Here is a 21,055-nt window from a genome sequence, read left to right on the forward strand (position 1 = left end):
TGCTTGAGTGGAGATGGCTCTAGAGCAGCTACAGGTTCTTACAGTAATATATTTCGAGTGTTTGGCATTGTGGTTGAGCAGAGGCACTCCAAGGAAACATATAAATAAAAAAAATGGTTGGGTATCATGTTACTAAACTTCTCACATTACAACTGGATTAGGCACAATGGCCAGGGCCCTCTTATTTCTGCTAGCTGGTCAGGCCACCTTCTGAACTGGTTCTGCTTTATCATTGCAGCAGTATGCTTCCTTGCAGGTTTTGTTCAGAATGCAAAGCATATAAGGTACTATACCTATTACATGAGTGACGAAAGACAATCTCAGTGTCTTGAAAAGAGAAGGATATTTTGTATAACCTACAGTTGTGGAAATTTCTCATGATGCATCCATTGTACAAGAAGAACTTTTTGAACCTGTTCTGTATATGTTCAAATTCCAGACTTTGGAAGAGCAACATCAATGAATAATTCTGTATTACAAGGTTTGAAGAGTTCAATCAAATTGTCATGATTTGAAGAGCTATTCTCAGTTTTCATGCTGCTCACGAGAAGGAGGCACAGTTTTGTCAACTGTTGCAATTACATGTAAATGATGCAAAGTAGGCAGAAACTGTTGTCAATTGTGTGCAATTGAAATCTTGCTTCTCATAAGCTTGGACTTTAATAAGAGCTTGTATACATGACATGGATCAATTGTATAGATCACATGTGGTTTTGTTATGATGTTTCTCTATGCTCAGAGATAACTTGGCAGTAATACTATTGTTATTTGGCATCATATTTGCCTTGATTATTTGCTTCAATTGATCTTCTGTCTTCGAATCTCTCAAGAACCTCAGTGGTTGCGACTTTGCTTTCGAAAACCCTTTGACAGCGGGTGATTCCATGATTGGTGATTCTGTAAAATGCATATTTAAATTAATTGATGTTTATGAGTTTAGAGTGCACTCATATTAAATTAAGGTTAGGATTGAGTTCCAACCTATTTATTTATTTTGTAGCTAAAGGTAGTTGGGTATTCACTTTTTTCGGTTTAATATTATTATTTTCTAACAATTGTGAATGCTTCAATTGATGTGTAGAGTAGGTAGCAATGGCGTTGGGAAGCATTGGGCGATGACGTGTATTCAAATTACCTAGAAGAAATTATCAATTTTCGATGGGCGCGTGCCATATCATTAAAGGCATGGTACTAATATTTATTTAGGCGTGCTTATTTATTGAAGCACTTGACAAACATTTATCATTTTGTATGCGCATAGGCGCTTGGTTTAAATATTTTATTATTGGACATTGTAATTGGGCACAGCCTGATTTTGAGAATGCCAAACCGTTTTATTCTTTATTTGGGCAAAAGCAAACACAAAAGCCAAAGTATGCTAATTGTAAATTGGGCTATTTTTGAGCTTAGAGATGAATAAATTTATAAATACATGCCTTGTGGAGTGCTCACATAAGGCATGGGGGGAGATTGTACCCAATTTGTCTTTTTGCCTCATGTCGTGCAAGACCTTTTTCTTACTTTAATGGTCAAAAAATTTTGGCTCATTAAGGAGATGTTTAATACTTTACTAGTCAGTTTTAATCATAAATTTGGATACCATTAGATAGTGTTTCCATTGACGTAAGGCATGTACTATAGATAACAATTCTTTATCATAGGTGGAACACTTCAACTTAGAAGGTTTAAGTTTGCAACTAGAATATGCTATGGGATATGAATCCTACATGAGGACAACTCCTATTCTTGATATGCTAGCATCAATTACTATTAGGAAAAATGGTTGATTAAAATCAGGTAATTGCAAGACATGTGCATGTGTTAAAGCATGTTTCAACAAATCAAAAGACTTTTGTTGGTTGTCAGACCAATGATACACAACACCTTTCTTTAATAATTTCATCAAAGGCAATGCAAGCAATGATAAATCTCTCACAAATTTTCTATAAAAGCTGGCAAGGCTTAAAACTCATGCACATTTTTAGGGATTAGCCAATTCAAAATTCCCTCTGTCTTTTTAAAATCAGCATGGATACCATTAGAAGAAACAACGTGACCTAAGTATTCAATCTGGGTTTGGGAAAATTCACTCTTGTCAGAGGTAGCATACAATTGATTCTCTTTCAACAATTTGAAAACTAAAGATAGATGTTGAATCCAATGATCCCATGCATTTTGTGTATCATAGCAAAAGTATCGCAAGTAGACTTTCAACCACTTGTTGACTATTTTAGTTTGACCATCCATTTGTGGGTGGTAAGCTATACTTAGAGTTACATTTGTTTCCATGGAAGTAAAAAGGCTTTTCCAAAATTTCCCTATGAATGTTGTATCTCTATTAGAAACAATTTTCATAAAGTAAACCATGAACTCTGAAAATTCTTTCCATAAATTGATCTATCATTTGTTTGACTGAATATTGAACTTTCATGGGTATAAAATGGGCTAATTTGGTAAGACGATCAACTACAACAAAAATAGTATTCCAACCCTACCTACTGGTAAATAATCTTGTAATAAAGTCTATCTTGATATCAATCCATTTACCATGTCGAATGGGTAATGGCTAAAGTAAACCACTAGACAAAAAAATGGAATCTTTATTTTGTTGGCATAGTAAACATTGCATCAAAGATTCATTAAAATATTTCTAAAGTTTCCAATAAAATCATTTACGGATCTTATCAAATGTTTTAAACAAACCATTGTACCTTGCTAAAGGAGAAGATTGCATCTTGTATAAGATACTTTACTTAAAAGTTGTCTGAGGAGTAAAATATACTTTGCCTTTGAATCAAAGAAGTCATTTCTGCCACTAAAAGTTGGAAACTTTAGATTTATTGCATTGGTGTAATTACTTCGTGATATTGGTTGTTTACTCATCTAAAAAATATTATTTATGTATGTCTTGGATCCAGTCTTTGTAGAGAGTAGAAATAGTAGAAACAGAACATGTCCACATCCAAGATAATGCATTTGCCACTACATTATCCTTGCCTGCTATATAAGAAATCTCAAAGTCATATCCTTGTAATATAGCGAACTATTTTTTTTTCTTAGAAGATAGGTTATAATATGAAAGAAAATACTTCATCACACTCATTAGTCACTTTTTACTTTGAAATGGTTGCCATAAATATAGTGATATCACTTTTTGATGGCATAAAGTATGGCTGAAATTTCTTGCTCATAAACGTGGAGTTGCTTTTCTTGGTCATTCAACTTCCTACTTTCATAGGCAATAACACCATGTTCTTGGCATAGAACAACCCCAATACCATGACCACTAGCATCAATATAGATGGTGAATTCTTTAAAAAATTCTACGCATACTAATACGTGTTAAAATAAGGAGACTTATTAGCTACCTAGCGGGTAGAGACATCTATTGTGAGGGCTTGGTAGGCTCTTGGGTACTAAGTCAGGACTTTGAGGCTGATGCCCTGTTCTCCTTGGGTTGCTATGCTTAGCTCCCTCGTTTTTACACGCTTGAGTATCCAATCTTGAAATATTAAAAAGCAATGAACCAAAGGTATTTGAAATTGACAGATCAGACTATAGGAGTCCTTGCCTAGTAGGAGTTCCTAATCCAATTGTCCTACGGTAGATAGGTAGTTCAGACCACCACTTAGGATGACTTCTTTGGTAGTTCTTTTTAGCTTGACTGTGTTGGAGCAGTTGGTTAGTGACTAGCCTTGGATCTTTACTTGGTCTATCTTTGTGGGTTTCATGCCTTGATTTGGTCAAGGGGTAGGGTGAGAGTTGTGTTAATGGGTTATTGTGTATTCTCTTTGATGTAGATTGATACTCTTGATAGTTTCTTTATATGCAGATCAGTTCTTGGATTTGATGGGGTAAATTATCCTATGGTTGCTAATGAGAGTGAGATTTAAATACCAAAAAGTGATGGATAAGTGTCAAATGACGTAAATTTAAAGCAGAATTTAAAGATTGACGGAAGTGGAAGACATCGATCAGACAATTTTAAGTGGCCATGGAAGATGGAAATTTAAAAGATTGACCTTTGCAGTGGTTGTAGATTTTTCATAAAATTTTTGGGTGCTAGACTAAATAAGGACAAGTTCTTGATAGTTTTTTAGAACTTCAGGACAAATGCGTAGAATTTTCAAGATATGTGAAATTGGGTGCCGGACGTGAGAGAAGCAGGAGGTCGGACAAGGTCAAATGTGAACAAGATATGAAGAGACATGGACCTTTGGATGCATAAGGCCCAAAATTTTCATGTGAATGGGGGTGGCTTTTAAAAACATGGTGTCAGCAAATAGCCACCCTCCCACACTGCCATGATGATTTGGGGAGAAGGGGGGGGGGGGGGGTTGGAGGATAAGAAGAAGCTGTTGCTCTGATTATTCTAGTATATTTCTCCATTTTTTCACTTTCTCGTTGCATTTCACTTGAATAATGGCTGCCTAGTTGTGGAGATCATAATGTAATCTTTCTCTCTCCTCTCTCCTCTCTCTCTCTCTCTCTCCTCCACCCAAGAGGCTATTCATACATGTGAAAGAAAGAGAAAAATGAGATCAAGAATGCTTGTTTGGCCTGCAACATATTGTTGCAAGATGCTAAGAATTGAAGTTCCGTGCTATGTAGAGATGGTTGCTGGGTTTGATAGCTATCCTTACATTCTATTTTCATAACTTGAAACATGCAATTTGATGCTATGTCTATTTTATGGAGAAAATTTGCTTGTGTTTTGGAGCTTTATGGTCCAAATGAAGTGTATGTGAAATGAAAACTCAAATGAACCTTTTTTGACATGTCTTTGAGGGCTACAAGTTATAATATGCACAAATCGCAATTAAATGTGATCATTATTAATAAATAAAAGCTCGAAATGCAATATTTACGTGGAAAAATAAGGATTTTTGTTGTTTCGGATGCAAAAATCATGTTCTTCTAGAATGAAATGAAAGATAATGATGAATCTCAATAATCCTAATCAGGTTGAATTAGAAAATAAAAAATAGTAATCTATTAGTAAATAAATCAAGAAGAATAGATTTTAAATAGAAAAAATTAGTTTTTATACTCCATAAAATTGCAAATGTGTTTGTGGATGTGTGATGGGCCTAAAGCATGAGGTTTAGTCTAATCTTAGTACCATTGCCTTGTTATAGTGTGTGATTTATTGCTATTTTAACAAGAAAATAACATGAAAATATTCTCTACACCTACCACTGCAGATATAACATTAGACACTAGGGAGAGGGGGATTTATGAGTGCTGATTATAGCCTAAAATCTAATTTTTATGATGCACTTTATATATAGGATGTGTTTATTTTAAAAGTTAAAGGGTTAAGTAGAGCAAGAGTATGTTGGGTGCACACCCATGATGAGTATGCAAAGGTGGTATAAAATCATGAAGAGAATTGGTTATAAAGTGTTCATCATGAAGAGAAATGGTTATGCACACCCATGATGTTGATTTATATATGGACTTGTGGGCATTCACCTTTGCACTGCATTCCATATACCTAGTATCAAATGAGTATCAACTCGTGAATTGCATAGCACTTGGTTGGCTAAATATTGACATATGTTGAGTGTGAGAAGTTCCAAGCTATAGGGTTATTATATTCATTTCTTTGGGGATTAATAAAGTGAGGATACAAATTATCTCCTTGAACAATTGATGATAGGAGAGGACTATGTGTCGTACATATTATATGCTTGAATGACGCATCTTGGGGCCAATCCCTAAGGTATAGGAGAGTTGAAATGGGCTATGGCAATCATCTAAGGGGTACTCCTTGTGAAGGATTGGGAAGGGACTCATTGGACTATAGATGATACAAACATGTGTTTAAGCTAGATCAGTGTGTGTAGTCTTTGGATGCTGCTGGCCATGCTGCTGTGGGGTGTTTTGGTTGAGCATAGAGGCTTAGTTAGAGAAATAGAGCTAGTGTTGAGCTCCATTTTGGTCTCGACATTCAATCATTGAAACTTTCATCCACCCTCATTTGGTCCATGTATCCAACAATCTTTAGTTAGCTAAGTAGTACATCCTACCATACTATTTTGACTATATTATTAGCTTCCTTAATAGTCCCAATACACAAGGTTCTTTAAATGATCCTTATTGCACAATGATAAATATTAAATAATTGAAAATAAATTTCCTTTTATTAAAATTCAACTCCTTTATTAAAATCCCCACGGTGTTAAGAATTGGTAGAGCACATGAACAACCTCTTGTAGCTAGACCCCATACATGATAGGTACCAACGCAATGGATAGAGCACCAATAGCACACTAGGAAACTCTCATCCCAATTACTGATCCAACCAACTTGGGAAACAAGCAAGGGCACCACCCTTGAGTTTTAGCAAGGGACAAGGACAATGCAATATAATGTCTCAAAGATTTAATAAACTTGGTCAAATGAGAGAGAGGTTCGTGGTACATCTTCCTTGTCTTACCAAGTATTTTTTGTGGCATTTTACTATGAGTTATACGACATTTTTTATACATCATGAGTCATCAATTTAATGCAATTCTCAAGCATATGCTATACTTCTTTACAAGAAGGTGATTAAATGCAACTACAATGCTACAATTGGTAGGCCCATGACTTTCCTTTATACTAAAGAAGATTAGGTATCAAACTAAAGACCTCACATGTATATCATTTAATCAAATAAAAATTTGATATTATCACCCAAAATTCGATCACCATAAGTCACCACTTGAAATAAACTAATAATAATACTTGGAGATAAGCCCCAAAAGTCCACCACCAAGAACACCGTTAATGATCAAAAGAACTTGTAGGCTTGTAGCCCACAACACCTTATAAAGGCCCCAATAGGACCTACAATGTCATCTTGGAAAAGTATAAATTACAAGAGCTAGCACATCCTCTTTCTCCACCAAGAGTTGCTCAGCCCATCCTCTTAGTTATCTTATTGTTTGCTTTATAGAAAAGTTAATACATGATCCTTATACTTGTCATCAAGAAAGAGTAGAAAATAGGAAAAGAATACAAAAGCAAAACATAACCCATCTTATATAGCTTCTTCAAGATACAGAGGTAGAGTGGGCTAATAACTTCCAATGTTCAAGAGGGTTTTTTGGTTATCACAAACATGCTATGGACTCAAAGGTGATTGCCATAATAGCTTGATTTCTTTTATTTATAGTACTTTGACACACTTATTCTCTCTAGTAGGTTTGAAACTCCAAGATCTTAAAGAAAAACTTCATGATTTTAAAAGGGAAAGAAAGGATAAGGATAGCCCATGTACATAACATTGTAGAAGAGGGAAGAAAGAGGGGAGTAGTAATCCACAATTTTCAAGATGGAAAGGGGAAGAAATAGAGTAGCCATTGTCAAATTTTCATTGTAAATGAGGAGAGGTAGAATAAGCATAGAAACTTCATATTCATGTTGCTCATTTCTAAATAATAATGAAAGAAAAGTATTACCAAAGGTTTATTACTTAGTGACGAGGATGGGAAAGAAGAGAAATATGATAGCTTAGTTTGTCATGAGAGGCACCCTTCATAAAAGCATTGTCTTCTACCCCCTAGAAATATTGCAAATGCACTATTTATAGTGTTCAAACCTCATAACATCACTACAAGGATATGGATGTATAGCGATGACGGTTTCCGATGCAAAATACCAATGGTACTCAGACGAAAAAAAGGGTGCCTGAGCGAGAGCGAAAGGGAGAGCAAACATCTTGCATTTGAGAGGGAAAGGGAGAGAAAGAGGGAAAGAGGGAAAAAGAAAGCTTCTCACCGCCATCGTCGCCGTTCACGAAGAAGAGGAGGAAGTATACAGAGGGCGAAGAGGAGTTGCCATCGCGAAGAGGAGCCGCCCAACCCTTCTTCGAGCCTTTATGGTGAGTGCATTGTTCCTTCTTGCTTTGCTTTTGTGTTTTCTCTTTCTCTTTTACTTGTTTTTGTTAAAATTCATGTGTATTTAGAGAGGGAGAGGAAATGAGAGAGAAAGAGAGGGAGAGGGAGAGGAAGAGGGAGAGGAAGAGATGGAAGCATTAAACATAATAGGGAAAGAGAGAAAGAGAGGGAGAGGGAGAGGGAGGAAGAGGAAATGAGAGAGGTAGAGGAAGAGAGAAAAGGAAATGAGAGAGGGAGAGGAAGAGAGAAAAAACATTAAACATAATAGGGGAAAACATTAAACATAATAGGGAAAGGGAGAAAGAGAGGGAGAGGAGAGAGAAAAACATTAAATATAATAGGAAAAGAGAGAAAGAGAGGGAAAGGGTGAGGGAGGGAGGGAGGGAGAATAAATGGGAGACGGAGAGGAAATGAGAGGGGGAGAGGAGAGAGAAAAAACATTAAACATAATAGGGAAAGAGAGAAAGAGAGGGTGAGGGTGAGGGAGGGAGAGGAAATGAGAGAGGGAGAGGAAGAGAGAAAATGAAATGAGAGAGGGAGAGGAGAGAGAAAAAGAGAGAAAAAACATGAAACATAATAGGGAAAGAGAGAAAGAGAGGGAGATGATTAGGGAGGGAGAGGAAATGAGAGAGGGAGAGAAAGAGAGAAAAGGAAATGAGAGAGTGAGAGGAGAGAGAGAAAATATTAAACATAATAGGGAAAGAGAGAAAGAGAGAAAGAGAGGGAGAGGGAGAGGGAGGGAGAGCAAATGAATGAGGGAGAGGAAGAGAGAAAAGGAAAGAAAGAACGAGAGAGAGAGGGAGAAAACATTAAACATAATAGAGAAAGAGAGAAAGAGAGGGAGAGGGAGAGGGAGAGGAAGGGAGAGAGAGGAGGGAGAGGTTGTTGTTTTCTTGTTTGTAGTAGTAGTACTAGTAGTTTTTTCTTTTCTTTTCTTGTTTATTGTTGTTTAGTTTTTGTGTTTTTTGTTGTTGTAGTAGTAGTAGCAGTAATTTTTTCTTCTTTTCTTGTTTTTTGTTGTAGTAGTAGTAGTAGTTGTTGTTTTTCTTTCTTTTCTTTTTCTTCTTTTCTTGTTTATTATATTGATAGTGGTAGTGGTACTGGTAGTCGTAGTTGTGGTCGTAGTAGTAGTAGTAGTAGTGGTCGTAGTAGTAGTAGTAGTAGTAGTAGTAGTAGTAGTAGTAGTAGTAGTAGTAGTAGTAGTAGTAGTAGTTTTGTTTCCTTTTTCCTTGTTTATTATAGTGGTAGTGGTAGTGGTCGTGGTTGTAGTAGTAGTAGTGGTTTTTTTGTTTGTTGTTGTTATTGTAATGGTTTTTTTTGTTTTCTTGTTTATTGTTGTTTAGTTTTCTTATTTGTTGTTATTGTTGTAGTAGTGGTAGTAATAGTAGTTTTTTTTTCTTTTCTTGTTAGTAGTAGTAGTAGTGGTAGTAGTGGTAGTAGTGGTAGTAGTTGTTGTTATTGTTGTTGTGGTGGTAGTAGAGAGAGATATATGTTTTGTTAAAGAAAATTAGTAGTAGCAGTAGTAGCAGTAGTAGCAGTAGTTGTTGTTGATGTTGTTATTGTTGTGGTAGTAGAGAGAGATATATGTTTTGTTAAAGAAAATGAGAGAGGGGGAGGAAGAGAAAAAAGAAGAAGGAACGAGAGAGAGGGAATAAGCATACAACATAATAAAGAAATAGAAAAAGAGAGAGAGAGATGGAAGGAGAGGAGATAATGAATGGATAAAAAACAAAGAGAGAGTGGTGGTGAGGTCCAATGAGGTTCGGTACAACACCACGAGATGGGAAACACTCCGACATACGTTAATTTGTGGGTGGGTGGAGACTTTACATACATTAATTTTTGCTGAGTTACAAGAGAAGAAATCCATTCTCAAAAAATTTAAGAAATAAAAAAAGAATGATAACAAAAACAAATTGTTTGTCGTAACGTAGATAAAATGGAAAACGATGAAGGTCTTGATGTCCAAGATCGCGAGGCGTATCTTAATCAACGTGTCCCATGTCTTTGCTCTCAATGCAAGCTGGCAATTCGAAGAAAATGTTGATTGTCTATAGAACATGTACGATGCTTCGGCGAGTTTCAATCTGAGATCATTGATCAGGCGATCTTCGATTTTTAGCAAACGGTAAGAAAAGTTAATAGCAATCATGAATTGTACTCCCAAGCTAATTGAATACCATATACAAAAAGATTGGGTGTGGCCGGCAAATTTTCTATCTAGGGAGGTGATGTCTCGTCCCAAGGAGAAGTGCACCCTTTGAGGCCAATTAGAAGAGTTTGTGGACATGCGATGGATGGAATGCCTGAGCCAATCCACCACTTGGAAGATACTACCCAATCTATACCATCAATACCAAAGGAGACAGACAACCTTCCAGACTTACCTACAATCTTGGAGCCTGAGATGGAGGCAAGGATCGATGCATTGATTCCCATGGATATCGAGACTTCTGATCCGCTTAGAGAGGAAGTATCCATACCATTATATGATGGGTGCCGAGTATCTTGCCTGAAGACTGCTTACACTCCTATGTATGCAAGCAAAATAGAGGTGGAGCCATACGAGTGTGACTGAGTTGTTCAGGTACCTTCAACATATGATTCATTGATTTATTTTTGGTACTATCATTAAAAAAATTTGTGCTTTTTCAAGGTATTTTATGATTTTTTTCAGGTTACTGAATTATCATATATTACCACCTGCAAATACCATACCTAAGTCTTATAATCATGCACGACATGTTTTACGAAAGCTTAGCATGGACTACAACAGCATCCATGCATGTATCAACAATTGCATACTGTTACGAGGAGAATACGAGACTATGGAGACATTTCCAAAGTGTGGTTCTCATAGGTATCGACAGGACTAGCAAGGAAAAACCATCCCTCAAAAAGTTCTTAGACACTTTCCGCTTATCCCCCGTATAAACTACATGTTTTGTATGTCTGGCATGGCGAGCTTGGCAACGTGGCATGCGCAGAACAGGTCCACAGATGGAGTTCAATAAATATCAGCGGATTCACATGCATGGAGTCACATTGATTCTACCTTTCCAGGCTTTGCCCAAGAGCTAAGGAATCTTCCGCTCAATCTTGCAATGGATGGCATGAATCCATTCGGTCTGTGGTCAACTTCTTACAGTGTGTGGCCTATAGTCCTTGTCAACTACAATATCCCTTGGACCATGGCTTTCTACGAAGAATGGACATCTCATCCTTAGCTTACTCATCCTCGGTCGCTACAAAGTCAAAAATATGGACGTGTATCTTCGTCCATTAGTCGATGAGCTTAAGATTTTGTGGGAGGAGGGGGCACCATGCAAGATATGAGCAAGCGCAATGGTCGACGGTCTGCCAATATTCGAGACATTCTCATGTGGACGATAGATGACTTTCCAGGATTCGAAGAGTGCTCAAGTAAATAGGCTTCCATTCTCGTTGGTAATAACTGTCATAGCTCATTCAAATTTGTATTCACTGGATAGAGGTGTTAGGACATGTCTGGTTACCTCAGGTTATCATGCATGTCCATTGTGCCGGCCACAATTAGACTCACAAAGGTCATAAACCATGAAGAAGATGGTATATCAAGGACATGCCGCTTTCTTGCCAAAGGGTCATGAACTCAGGGAAGGTTTTCTTCGATGACCTCCAACACGTATGAATGCCCAAAGCTGGTAGGAGTTGAAAATGGTCCATGCTGAGCCACATCCAAACGGAATGCGACGGTTTTCAGTTTTCTACGAGTTGCCATATTGGACCCACTTACAAATCAACCACTTGTTGGATCACATGCATATTTTCAAGAACATGGGCAACTTGCTATGGGACCACATCACAGGAAAAGAGAGACACTTTAGGGGCACGAATGGATTTGAAGGAGGTAGGCAAGATGGAGGTGCTTTGGCCGCAGCCGCGTGCTGATGGTCACATGCAGCTACCTCGTGCTCCTTGGGTTTTTTCCACTAAAAGAGAGTGCATTGTGAAGCAAATAGTCAAGTCTATCTGCACTTCGACGAGTATGATGCATTTTCTTAGGTCTACGTTTTCTAAAGGCGACCAATTATTAGGGCTAAAATCCCATGATTGGCATAAGATATGTCAGGCTTGTACTACAAATGGATTGTAAGTGGCCTGTGTATTTTGCTATTTGGAGTGTAGTCATTGTTCATAATGCTTTCTCATTTGTGGCAGCTTGTACTATCGATCACAATTGTAGGATGCCTTACTTTAGAAATACGCATGGCCATTTATAGGTTATCGACTTTAGTGCAGTGGATCTCATAGAAGGAGATTAAGATGTTCTCTATTGAATTCGAGAGACGGGGGGAGTAGTGGAGACGATCTATCTCTTTGAGAAATACTTGCCTACCAGCATGCTCATGATACAAATCCACCTTTGTGTGCATCTTATAGATGAAGTGGAGATTGTTGGACCTGTCCAAACACGATGGATGATCTTCTTGGAGCACTTCATGAAAACCCCGAAAGGTTTTGTGCGACAATGAGCTTAGCCAGAACATAGCATGGCTGAAGGTTGGTTGGTGTCTGAGGCGCTAGTGCATATTTCACAATGGCTACCAACAGTGGATCCAGACAACAATATGCTATGGTCGCTGAAGGATGATGATAGATTGACCGGAGATGTGGTGGTTGGAAATGGGGTTTAGGATTTGTCATATCTATATTTTATATGCAACAACTAATTGAGTGTTTCAATGTACAGTACAAAATATATAGTGCAGCATGGTCACACAGACGTCATTTTTGCGTGGAGCGTATTGACAAAATGCACTCCACAACAGACTGTGGTATCATGGCAAGGTTTGAGCAAGAGAGCCGATGACGAGCAACGGATCCAAACACGGTTATAGATGAGATGAAGTATTTTGGGAACTTACAAAGTATTGTTACGGTGGATTACCATAGCTTCTCCATGATACTATTCGATGTGCAGTGGTTCAAAGTGGTACTTGAAGGAGCAGAAACAACAGTTCGACGAGGTCCATCTGGATTTCTCAAAATAGATTCTAAAAAAAAATGGATGGATTTGTGCGACACCTTTGTGTTGCCGGCCCATTTTGAACAGGTACATGAACTCATTTGTTTGTTAATTGTATTACGACATGGTATATGTCACAATAGTTAAATCTCTCAACACCATATTGCGGAATATGGAAATTTTCCATAAGTTTGGGACACGTGGTCAAATCTTTGGATTTTTCATAACTTGAACACTATAAATTCAAATCAAGTGCTCTATAGCTCAATAGATTCCATTTTTCAAGCACTTTCTAATGATAGGTCACATCATATGGTTTTCAGAAACTTATGGGCATGAATTGGGAGATTCCCAAACTCACTAATATTGTGTTTATCTTGTACATGTTTGTGAACATGTAATCTTCTATCCAAACCCTTGACAACCTCGATGGTGGTATGCTATACCTTTAGCTCTCCAAAGTGCGAGAGTATATGATCAAAGCGATGTTCCGAGTGCGAGCATAGATGAGGACAATCAACAAATAGAGAGGTCGATACTGCAAGGGGTGGAGGCCACCGAAAGCTTGGAGCATGTAGAGGAGCCAACATCGGGTAACAATGATGGAAATACAGGAGTCTAAGAATTATTTGAGAACTAGGTGGACTCATCCTTTTGTGGTGACATGTCTATGACCTTCCAGTTTATGCCAAGTTGTGTCAGGATATTGACATGGGACCATAGGATGCTTCATACTTGGAGCATCCACTTACTCAATTTATTGACTAATCACTTATAAGGGTACATAACATATGCATTTTAAGTATGATTATTTTTTAAAGATTTATATTACTGTGCTTTGTATGATTTAAATTGATTATGCTAACATCATTTTTTATTTGTGCAGGTGACCTTTGTGGATACTTAGATCATCAGGATGAGTTGAGGGATGAGCGATGAGGAGTTGTAGAATATATTCACGCGCATGTCTCTAGATCAGATGGTGAGATTCAGAGACATGGCGGACCAGGAGCTATCTCGGACATTGTCAAGCCACTCTATTAGATCTACTTCGACGCGATTATATGCTTTAGCTTTGAGCAAACAAGGTCGACCCTCCAGAATTGGGCCAGAGGTAGGGAGTGCTTCAGGGTCAAGGGGTTGCTGTAGAGATATGGATGTAGTGAGCCCACGGTTGGCTCAGGATACAGGTACTAATTCTCGCTCTCATGGCGGTTCCAAAGAGTGTGGCTCACGTGGATGCGGTGTCTCCATCTTGTCATTCTGCTAGAGTTGCATCACCTCTATGATTTGTCACACCTGTGGGGACATCTACTCCAGTTACTCTAGCTTTTTCTCAGCCATCCACAGGTGGCACCTCTATGGGTGCTACTTTGATAGATATTACTCCTCGTCGGTACACCAGATGTACATGGGTCTTCTAGATATGCCCAAGAGCATGGTCGAGGTGGAAGAGGACCCATCTTAGGCATACCCCAGAGGGGTATGCATATCTTGTAGATGATAGGTCAGGAGTCATTATCATGAATGATGAGGGGAGGAGAATAATGGCTTGCATGAGAGAGTTGTGCCAACAAGTTTTTCGGCACAACATCTTGGATCATTGAAAAAACATAACAGAGGGGAGGAAGGACTACATAGTAGCATCCTTACATGAGGATTTTTCGATTCCAGCCACAGCAGATAGGTTTTCTACGGCTTGGATGATGGAGTGCATGCATGCATATATGTCACACAGATGATCGAATGCAAGCAAGGCACTCAAGAGTGGGGCTGCAAAGCTCAAGTGGCTAGATGTGGACGACTAGCACCGACTAAGGGAGGAGGCTACAGATTCTCCAGGACGTTGGAGTCAGCAGCGCGAGGCGGCAAGGGCACAACTAGAGGCTAGAGTGGTCCATCATCTTGGGAATGGCGGCCACACAACATATCTGGAGGACTCTGTAAGTTTTTCTTTTGTTTTGCTTGCTTATTTTTTTGAAATATCCTTTGTACTGACAATCATGTTTCTAAGAGTTAGTATTTTGCTTTCTTTACAGCACTCCATTACAAATCCCGATCTGATCGGCCTTGAGACTCGATATGCAGAGAGGCACGGTCTCATTGCATTGATCTACCGATTGTATAGACGTGGCGGCCTTGTAGGTCACTCATATTTCTTGTCCGTAGTTACCATGTTTAATTAGAATGCATTATTGTATGGTGGATTGATGTGTAGTTGTTTCTTTTTTTGTAGAGTCCATTCGATGCTCCTTTGCGGTGGGACAAGCTTTCGGATGGCAAGGATATATAGCTCACCCTTAGATCCCTGGAGCTCATACACCCTTCTTTTTTTGTCACCTGATATGTGTAAACATTTTCTATGTAGTAGCGATATCTTGCCATGATTATACCAGTCACTTTCATTATGTGATCATGTATTTATTTCATGTATCAGTGTTATGATTTAAGTACACTTTGTCTTTATTTACACGAGCATTGTACACAGTGCAAAAACTATTTTGTATGGCCCAAATAAAGCACATAGTGCTATATCACAAAAAAAAACCCTGTAATCGTTGCTATTAGCGTCGCAAATTTATTGTGTGCGCGGTTATTGGCGTCGTTATTAGCATCGCAAAGCATCGTTATCAGTGTCATTATTTGCGTTGGTATCAGTGTCGCATTTGCAATGTTGATACCGATACAAATAATGACATTGATAACGGCACTAATACCAATTGTTCTATGGCATTGCTAATAACAATGCTTTTTTCGACGACGGGGGAAAATTTATTTATTTACATTTTTGTCACTTTTAACATCGGTATAAGGCCTATATCTTGTAGTCAATTGTGATAATGAAGAAATATCGTTGCTTGCTACTCCAATTCCTAACATGCCATAAACACATGCCGTTCATGCTATTCTCTAGCATATTGGCCACTTGCCAAGCTCTTCACAACTTTTCAAATTCATCTATGGTTTAATTGGTGATTAGTCATGAGCCTAAAGCTACTAAACACCATAGTTTTTTATGAACCATCCACGTAAAAAACCCATGTGATGAAGCTGCCTTGTTTTTAGATTGATTCATTTCATACTAATAAGACTTTGTAGGGCTTTATAACTCCTATTTTAAATACCTCAAGACCCAATACACATGGTTATTGGGGGCAAAGGCGCCTCCGCCTAGTCGCACGTGTATTACTACACTAATAGTCAAAGCCACTGCACACTACTACAGGTGGCAGGCACCCGTCATTGTCACTTTATTCTTTATTCTTTTAGTGACAGTTTGAATAAAGGAAGGCTTGGCCACACATTGTGATTGTTTACGTTCCCATTTCTTGTCTCTCTTTTTCTTGCTCTTGCTCTCCCGCCATAGCTCTCGAGTGCAAGCTTCGATCCTTCTCACCTTTCAATTGGTATCAGAGCATGGCTTCTCGACTCTTGAGCTTTACTCGTGGCATTCTCAGCCTTCCATTGACTCCCCACTCGCATTGGGTCTCCTTCCCGGCAACAGCCATAGCATTCTCTTGAGCTCCTGTCACTCCCTGGCTTCCCGAGCTTCTTCCCGGCCTATTGAGGCACCATCATGGCATTGACATTGAGGTATTGCTTCATTATTTCAGAGTTTTATTTCTGTCCACAAGTCTAGGCAAACAAGGTTTTCACAGATTGTGGGCAGCCATAGCTTACACCTCTTGGAGCTTCCTTCACCTGGATCTTGCTTCCAATCTATCAAAGCTTGCTAAGGCTTGGTGTAGGTCTTCTTTGGCCCCAATTTGTGTCCCCCTTTGGGACCCATTGTTGACACGTGGGACAATAGACCCCCCCAGCAGCTCATGTTTTTTTTGCGCATGTTTCAAAGTGTGGCCCAAAAATCACTCTTTTTGTCATATCTTGGGTATTCGGAACCCGATTCAGGCAAGGTAAGAGTCTTAATTGGGATTTTTGGCACACTCCGGATGTGATGGTGATGTTGGATTTGCCAAATTCTCATGATAGAATATTTTGCAACAGATTTTAGGTCTGAGATAGCATGCATTTGTATGCATGTGGCTTATGTGATGCTTCTACTGATGTCTATTGATACTGGATCACTTGTGGATGTTATGCCTCTTATGTGAGACGCATTTAGAGCTGATTTAGCTCAGCCATTGACTATTTTGAACAATCCCAGATCTGTCCAAAATAGGGCAACCAATTGTTACTTCAATTTTATGCTTACATGTTGGCATTTGATGCCCGATTATGCCCGGTTGGTACCTATACATACGGGAATGTATGCCTATGGTTTGCTTATGGATTTGAGCTTGTATTGAGCACTGATATGCTCAGCTTACAAAGGTTATATGCTGTTGGAAACTTCAGGGCTGAAGCTATTTATGCTACAATTGGGTTATGCCTATTGGTCATAGGGTACTCCCGGCTACTCGGTATGATGTCATGATGTATTTGGACTATGCCACATGTCTTGTTTATGAATGCTTCTGAGCTGAGATTAGAGCTCGATTTGGGTTTGATTGTCACTTCTTTGCAGCTGGCATTTCATCTATTTCATGGTTTATGCCTAGGCTATGCAGTACGGGTTATGATATCTTAGTGAATGCTTTATGCTTTGGCTGTGGATGGTAGTTGTTTGAGCTCGTCTCGATATTCATTTGAGCATTCCCTTGAGGAGTTGGACATTGACTTGGATTTTTCCATTACAACTTGGCTTTTGCCATTATGACCTTGGATGCTATTGAGGCATTGTCTTGGTTACCTGTCTTTGGTACTTTGACTTGGTTTGCTTGAGCTATTGAGCTTGTTTATCCGCCTTTTAAGCCGGTGGGAGCATCTTGTATGCTTGACCGACATTGAGCAGGAGATTTATGCTATTTGAACATTTTGTAGATACTTAAGACTTTGAGATCTCTTACACTTACATGTTGCATGGTTCATGCACTAATATCTTGGAATTGCTTTTGACTTGCACTTGGGCTTTGCACTCTAGTGACCATACACCTACTGGTGTCAGGTCTTGCCAGTGTTATACATACTTTGCCCTACTGTCCAAGGGGTATGCCTACTCACTAATAGATGCTTTGGTGATATATTTGGGTGTTTGCTCAGGGTCTTGATGACTATTTCATACTGATTTATGCCCGTTTATAGCTGGTCTTGTCTTGGCTATTATTTCTTGACTTGGTGCAGTGATTTGGTCAGCAATTGCCTCTCATAGTACCGTGCTATCATTTATTACAGCAAGTATATAACTCTAGATTGACATGGATTTTTCATGCTAAAATATTTTGAAATGATATACTTTCACTAGTGCTTGGTGAGTAATAGCTTTGATTACACTTTACTTGCCATTTTCTCTCGATTTTGGGGTTTTTTGGTCATTTTCTACAGTAAACAACAAGCAATTTTGAATTGTCTACAGTCTTCCAGGCTACATTATGGCGAGCTCGTCTCCACTGATCATGATGTTTTCAACATCACTAATCTTGATGGTACGAATTACTCTTATTAGAAGAGCCAGATTTGGCAGGTATTGGTGCAGAAATTGCAGATCAAACCATTGAGGTTCAACGGGCAGCCACCTGCAACTATGCCAGATGAGGAATGGTTTGAGCTTGATGAGTTATGCAAGTCAACTATTGTATTATCTCTCACTGAACAGGTTCATTACAATGTATTTGAGGAAGAACAAAGTGCATGATAGTTGTGGGATAAAATCAAGAATCTCTTGTTGAGATATCGAGCTCCACTCGTGATACGCCAGGGTGACCATTGTGTATTTATGTCACTGACTTGTCAGTTGCAGACGCGGTTGGTACACCGCCCATGAATAATAGCTACATGATAGCTATCCTTATCTACTCTAGTTCGTGGCTCAGTTAGTATGCCACCTTAGTTAGTTGAGTTTGGTTTGAGACCCATATATAGGGTTCTTCTATTTCTTTGTACTTGAGTTCTTTTGGCTTACACAACTAAGAAGAGGAAAACTGTTTTCAGCCTCCACCTTTGTGTGTATTCCCCCATTGTGCAAGCAAGAAAGCTACAAGTGAGACTCCTTCCTTCTCTCCCACAATCTTGACATGGTATCAGAGCCTTGTTCGTGGTAAGGAGCTCAAGAAAGCAAGCCAAGCTGGCGGTGTTCTGGTAAGAGGAGCAGTGTTGCTTTCATTTTCTGTTTTGGGAGCAGATCTCTGCAGGTAGCACAGTTGGAAAGTGCAGGAGTGCATTGTCTCAGGTTGAGACGCCCTTCGCGGTGAAGCAAGAGGGCAGTATATGCTGCAGGAGAGGCCTTTAGCCTTGGGCGACCTTGTTTTTTTTATTTGAGGCCATTTCAGGGCCTGTTTTGGAGGCGGAAGTTTTCTGCACGCACTCAGGAAAAGGCCTAGTTTTATGCTGTGCAGCCACTGTTCTACAGGTCGGTGAAAAGTTACTGTAGAAATTGCATCGTATGCTTGTGCGTAGAGATATTGGGAGTTACAGAATCATCCTTGGTTCATGTTTATGCAAAATCGTCACTAGGAAGTGTTTGAGTGGTCAAATACCACTTTCGCCAGTTTTGCAGATTTGCCCTTGTGAGAGTGAAGCTGTGTTTTTTGCAGTGACAGAATTTTTTGCAGTGTTTTGTAATGGCGTCTGATTCTCTTTCACAGATTGTCACTGAAAAGCTTGACAAGAACAACTTCCAAGCATGGAAGTTTAGAATGACAAATTTCCTCATGGGAAAAGGATATTGGGAATTTGTTGCAGGAAATGAAGAAGAACCAGTTCTTCCTGATGTTCCCAATCAACAGCAAATGCAGGCATTTAAAGCATGGCATGAGAGAGCCAGGAAAGTTATGTATTGGCTGTCTATCAGCATTTCAGACTCTATGATTGTGCATATTCAAGATGCAAGTATGCCAAAGGAGGCATGGGATACTTTGTCAAAAATATATAGCACAAATACGCAAGCCAGGAAAATGCAGCTCAAGCAAGAGTTGCATAATGTGCAAAGAGAAAATATGAGCATCAATGACTATCACATGAAGGTGAAGAAGATTGCAGATGCACTTGCTTCCATTGGGTCACTAGTGGAAGATGATGATTTAGTTTCTGTGACCTTGAATGGTCTAGTAAAGGATTATGCACAGTTCCGAACATCCATTTCTGTCCGTGAAAGATTTCCTGATTTTGAGGAGTTGATTGCTCTTCTAATTTCTGAGGAGCAGAGAAATGGTGGTGCATCTTCTTCAGGAGGAACTTCAAAAGAAGTTGTCTTCTACTCAAATGATGGAAGAGGTAGAGGCAGAGGTAGAGGAGGCCGATATGGAGGCCGTGGTAGAAATCAGAATATGCAGCAAACTCAAGAAAACCAGTCCTATGGAGGAGGACGTGGTAACTCTAGAGGCAGGGGGAGCCAAAGAGGTCGTGGTGGATGGCAAAGAGTCCAAAATGCAAACAGTAATGTTGAATGCTACTACTGTGGTAAAATGGGTCATATGGCTAAAGACTGCTATAAAAAGCAGAATGACATCATGAATGGAAAACTGCAACAAGCGAATTATGCATCTTCTAGTAGACAGGGTGATGACAGAAATGAGCATCTGTTTATGGTGCAGCACATGAACAATTTTGTGACAAGTGCAGAAGAAAGCAATGATGTATGGTATGTTGACTCAGGTGCATCAAACCACATGACAGGTCATGCAAAATGGATGGAGGATGCAAGAAAAATGGAAAAACCAGGATTTGTGGAGACTGGTGATGATACTGCACATCCTATTGTGCAGATTGAAAAAATTCCTTTGTCTATGTAGGATGGAAAAAAGAAACACCTGTCCGATGTATTTCATGTTCCGAATATCACCAAGAATCTGGTTTCTGTTGGTCAAATGGTTGAGCAGGGCTTGTAGGTCAGATTTAATCCTCATGGATGCTTTGTTGAGGATATGAAAAATAAAGGTCGCTTGATAGCAAAAGGAAAGAAGAAGGGCAGAATGTTTACATTGGATGCAGACATGTCTGAATTGAGTGCAGCAATGTTTGCACATGGGACCAGTGTAGTTGCAGATATTGATATCTAGCATAAACGCATCGGTCATGTTAATGTACAACGACTTAAATCAATGCAGGCCCAAAATATTGTTGCAGGTTTGCCGAAATTCAAGGTTGCAGAAATGCATAAGGTATG

This window comes from Lygodium microphyllum, chromosome 8 (genome assembly GCF_053477565.2).
Source record: "Lygodium microphyllum isolate KBCC chromosome 8, Lygodium_microphyllum_v1.1.10, whole genome shotgun sequence".
NCBI lineage: Eukaryota > Viridiplantae > Streptophyta > Polypodiopsida > Schizaeales > Lygodiaceae > Lygodium > Lygodium microphyllum.